Genomic DNA, 6000 nt, shown 5'->3' on the forward strand with positions numbered 1-6000 from the left:
TTCAGGACTATTTTAGATCGACGAGTGGTGACCATGCAAGAAGGATCTTGTTCCTTTATTCTTAGGGTAGAAACATACTCATTTGATGCTCTGAAACAATTGATGACATTGTTATAAACAATATTCGCATAACTTGTTGTTTGGGCAGAGTTTGAAGAAGACGCTTTACCCTTGTCATGATCAAGCAAAGGAGTTTTGAAAATAGTATGATCAGTGTTAGAGGTTGCATGGGGTGGATCTACCTCAAGTACTCCTTGCTCTAACAAATCTTGAATCATATATTTCAATTGAAAACATGATGCAGTTTTATGTCTTTTGGACTGATGATACTCACAGTATGCATTATCATTCCACCAATGCGGTTTTACCAATGGTTTTGCCTTGATATCTAGTAGCTTAATAAATTTTGCTTGTATTAATTGTTTCATTACCGACTCAATAGGCTCTCCCAATGGTGTAAATTGTTGAGGAGGCCCATCCCTTGATCGGAAAGGTTTGCACTGCTAGCTTTGGAGCTAGCCTTGTTGTTGATTATATTGTTTGAGATGTTGTTGGTATTGCGGCTGTTGAGAACATTGCTCACTAGTGTTCGATTTTGTTCCATAGTTGACATATTAGGAACACTCAATTTCTTGATCGTGAATGGGGGTTGATTTGTATTCACCGCTCTTGCATCAACACTCCATCATTAGTGACATTCTTGTTCTTATACCAAAATTGATTTCTGTCCCCTGAATTGTTCGTGTTGTCACTGTCTTTGTTAAGCTTAATGATTCCCATAGCTACAAGGGCAGTTTCAATATTCATCCCTTTCTTAATGAGTTTCTCAATAGTACTGGGACTTTTCAATCTCAGTTCATACATCATTTCTAGGACCAAATTTTGGATAAACAGATTCACTTGTTGTTCTTCAGGTATATCTAGGGAAGAACGACTATACAAGCTTCGCCATCATTGCAAGAAAGTCACTAATGGTTCACCTTGCTTTTGCTTAGTGTTGCATAAATCTGACATGGTCACGTCACTGTCGATGTTAAATGCAAAGTGAGATATAAACTTTTGAGCCAATTCAGACCAAGTCTTTATATTTCCTGGTAGATGTGAATACCAATCCATGGCTTGTCCAGTGAGACTTTGTGCAAATAATCGCATTAAATATGTCTCCTCATAACTCACTTCACTACATGCTGGAAAAAATGCTCGAATGTGATCTTTTGGATTACCATTCCCTTTATATTTCTCAAAATAAAGTGCCTGAAAATGTTTAGGGAATGGAGGCATGTATAAGCTCTTATCAAATGGATTAGGACACAAATCCTAATCTATATACAACTTCTTTGTTCCTTTAGTTTCTAATGCGTCAACTTGTCGTTGCAATTTCTCAAGTTGTTGTGCAATTGTATCAGATTTTGGAGGTCCATCATTAATCCTGATGGGTACTCTTTGTCGATACATCATATTTTCGATTGGTTGTTGATGCTCTGAAATTGCTGTTTTTGGTGTCTCCGGCATATAATGTTCTTGGTACATCTCTTGTTGTTGTGGTTGTGCTATGCCTTGATATCGACCTTGTTGTTGTGCTTCTTGTAGCCTAGGTTGATATTGCAATTGAGTATGTTGTTGATATTGCACAGGTGCCAATTGCAGTTGTGAAGTAGGATAGCTTGTTTGCCTTGGCACATATTGAGGCACATGTTGGTGTTGAGGCTAATGAATCGGAATTTGTTGAGTTTGTGCCAATCGTTGTCACAGTGTATATCCCATCATTTGCAAAAAACTTTGTTTAGATGGTTTTTGTTGCTTCTCCTTAAGATGAGGTATGACACTTGCATTAACTTGCTATGTTGTTTGTCCAATCCATTGTGATGGTTGCAAGTTTGCATTAACTTGTAATGGTGCCGAAGGCACTGCAATTTGCTGTCGAATGCAATATTGTTGTTGTTGTACATTGCTTGTTTGCACATTCGATTGTATCTTTTGTTTATTACTCAATTGTTGCAACAATTGTTGGTGGTGCAAACCACTATCTATAGCTCTTTGTGTCACCATTATCGAAGGATCTGTTGCAATAGTGTTTGGGAAAGATATTGAACTTAACGGGACATAAGAACTTTGTTGCATCGTGGAATTGCTTTGGACATTAGTGATATCAGGCATTCCAGTCGTGAAACTTTCCTGCATCTTAGATTTTGATCCAATTTTATGCATGTAAGGAGCCACTTCTTGTTGAGGGATAGCTGTCAATATTGGCGTGGTCTTCATTTGATCTTGTGTTACAAGTGTTGTGTTGAATAATGGATTATTTATTGTCTCAAATGGTGACTTTTGAGAATAGTCACTACCAATGCCTTTGAAGCACGTTTACTCATCAAGGTAGGTTGAGTTTCTAGTTGCACATTTTCTTCATTTGGATGCAGAGAGAAACTTAACAACTCATCGCCTTGTTGTTTTTGCACATTGACTTGCTCACTTGGGGAAGTCACATTATTCATCATGTTAAGATATTTTTGTGGGAACATTTTAAAGACCTTGTTCAAGAACTTATCCATCTTTTTTGTCACCTTAGGATCTTGAAGGAACATATCAACATCATCAGAATCATCGGAATCTAATGAAGAATGTGGTTGGACATTTGGATTCACTTCTTATTGAATGCCTTGATCTGAACCAAATCCTTGCGAAAGAGTTTGCTCTTCATATAATGTTTGAGTTTGAATGTCATGTTGCAGGTGCGGTTGACTCCAATTGAAAGGTGCACTTCCTCTTGGAGTTGGTGGAACACTCCCATGTCCTGGTTTCATGGGTACAAATACTGGTTCATATAATGGAGGTGGTCCAAGTTGAACCATTCCATATGGTGGTAAAGATGTATTTGATGAACCTTCAATTTGCACTGTTTGACTAGTTTGAAACTGCGAATTTGCTATGTTGTCAATGGGTTGATATGTTGGTTCGCCCATCTTTTTAGATTTTGATCTTGTCTCAACAGGCATGTCACTATGCAAATGCAATATTTTTGGAATTTTTTTCAAGAATAATGTATGATATGCAACTAAATGCAAACTGAATAGATGAAAATGCAATCTATGGTAAGAATGCAATCTATGTTTTTGGTTGTTTTGAAGATTTTGATGAACTTTTTGGAATGCAAATCTAAAAGAGAGACCCTTAGGAAATTGGAACGATGTCTAGACCTCAAAGGACAAAATGACAATGTCTCCCCTATATGCTTGGATACTAAGCTAGGTTTGACAAAATGACGTTGATGACAAAAGGACAAAAGGTTTGATAAGGTCTAGACTTCCTAACAATGACTTAGGGTTTATCAAAGATTTGGATTACTCAAGTGTGGCAAAACCTAGTTTTTGAGACTATATGCAAAGGGACAATTACTATGCAAATGACCCTAATATGATATGATAATGACCTAAGCTTAAAGAAGAAACCTAGGGTATGCAAATGCATATGTATGACAATGTCAACCTAAGGCAAAACCTAAGGTTGAATTATGAAATGGTATTACTCTAATGCAAGAGGACACATGCAAATGGATGACTTTTATTGATATGCAAAGGAGTATGACTTAGGTGAAAACCTAACCTTGGTACTTGACAATGAACTTGCAAAATGCAAACCTAGGATGAACCTAAATCTAAGTGACATGAATGTTTAGACAAGATTTTGAAAAATGTTTGACAACCATGTTTGAAGGTGTTGTGAACTTTTTTGAATGAAATACTCTTGTGTTTAACTTTGTTTTGAATCAATTTGTCTTATTTTTGAAATGAGATGCAATTCAACTTTTGACAAACAAAGAAGACAAGATATTTCAACTTAGACTCAAGACAATCATGCTCATTCACACATTTCTTATGGATGGCAAGGACATTAGGTACTTGAGAGGTAGACTTGTTATGGGATTCAAGGAGAATACATAGATGCTTGACCCCACGGGTTCCCCTCCACGACACTCACTTCTTAGGGCAGCCAAGCATCAGTCCCCATGGAAATCTCCCCATGGCGAACTTAGTATCTCTTCCAAGTATCCGAACTTGTCCTTCTCAAGCAACTAGAAGGGTTTTTGGCCTCTAAAAACAAGGTGTTTAGTAAGGATTTCTGTTAAGCATTACTCCTTGATGTCACACAAGCATGATTGAGACATTAAGCCCATCAAGATACCAAACAAGTGTAGTCACGCAAGAACAATTTAGACCATGACGCCCTACTTAGATGTTGATATGAGAAAGAGTTCAAGGGTCATCACTTCCCAAGTAACTACAATTCCCACGTAACCCTTCCTTAAAAGCTTTCGCTCATTAGGTATTTGTTTATAGTGAATTAGAATGCCAAGGTATTCTAGCCATACTCACTTTGGGTCATTCCCTTCTCATGATTATCACTTGCTTGCAAAAGAAAATGGTCGGGAAGGCAGACCCTCTAAAGGTGACACACAATCAAAGACATGAGCATGGTATCGAAGATCTGGATTTCTGATCACCCTAAGAAGGATGAGAGCATACTCTCCTACTCCAATGTCAAACTCAACAATCAAATCAAACATAGATTCATTCCATCCTATTTAGAAATCACTAGGTGCCTAAAAATTAATTGCAAACACAAAGTTTAGTTGTAGTCCAAGGCAACCTGCAAAACCTAAGTCAGAAGTTTGATATGCTTAGTCTTTGACTATCGAACCTGCACAAAATGTGTTAGTAGTTTCATTTATTGTCTTTGTCACATGTATGCCAAGGTTTTGCATAGAGAATCAATACCAACAAAACCAAAAAAGCAGAAACAAAATGCAAAAGAAAACAATTTTCAAGTAAAAACATTGTCTTTTGCCTTTGTTTCTGGACTTTACACAAGCACAGAATGCATGACATAGGCGTAGAATATCCGACACAGGGGCAAAATGTCCTTAACATAGGTGTAGAATGTCTGACATAGGCGCAGAAAGTTTGACACGGGCAGCGCAGAAGTTCCCACAAAACACTACACTACCCTGTTTCTTAAGTTTTTGACCTGCAAATCAACTCAAAAGCACTCACAAGCATGATTAGGGGGTTAGTTCACGTCGGGTTCACCAATTAATGTAGCTAGGAAATGTGGAAAACATCAAAGCAATATAGTACTAATAATGCAGCTCAATCACAAAAGAAGATTGCAATGATCAATCCTAACACACTCAATAAAGACATGAAAATGAAACATTCAAAACTAAAGACTATGCAAACCAAATGTAGATCTAAATGCTTCCTCCATGCAGCTCCATTGTCCTTCTTTCTCCTTCAAATAGCTTTGTTGTGGATCTCACCTACTAGTGCATGATCATGATATGAAAGCAAGTAGACAAGATGATTGCTCAAGAGTACTTGAAGCGTGATTGATTCGACAAAGTAATTCAAAACAAGTGATTATTAGATTGAGATTGAAGAAATTCATCCAATTTATAGACAAATTGGAGAAATGATCAAATTAGCATGAAGAGATTCAAATGGAAATTGCAAATCAATTATGTCAATTATGACAAATTATGACAAATTATGCACTTTCTATGCAAAATTGATTGATTGATAATTTATGACAAATTATGACAAACACTATGAGAAATGTTAATGCGATGCAAAAACCCTAAAATAAGGCAATGCGCAAATGTTAAAGTATGACTCCGCAAGCATTGACCATTTTTAGGTGTCTACATTTTGCCCCTCAAAGAATATCCCTTCAAAAGAACTCACAAGTCAATGCTTTATGACAAATTTCCTAGCTACATTATTTGGTTTGCATAGTCTTTAGTTTTGAATGTTTCATTTTCATGTCTTTATTGAGTGTGTTAGGATTGATCATTGCAATCTTCTTTTGTGATTGAGCTACATTATTAGTACTATATTTCTTTGATGTTTTCCACATTTCCTAGCTACATTAATTGGTGAACCCGATGTGAACTAACCCCCTAATCATGCTTGTGGGTGCTTTTGAGTTGATTTGCAGGTCAAAAAC

Source organism: Cryptomeria japonica, chromosome 5, assembly GCF_030272615.1.
Source record: "Cryptomeria japonica chromosome 5, Sugi_1.0, whole genome shotgun sequence".
NCBI lineage: Eukaryota > Viridiplantae > Streptophyta > Pinopsida > Cupressales > Cupressaceae > Cryptomeria > Cryptomeria japonica.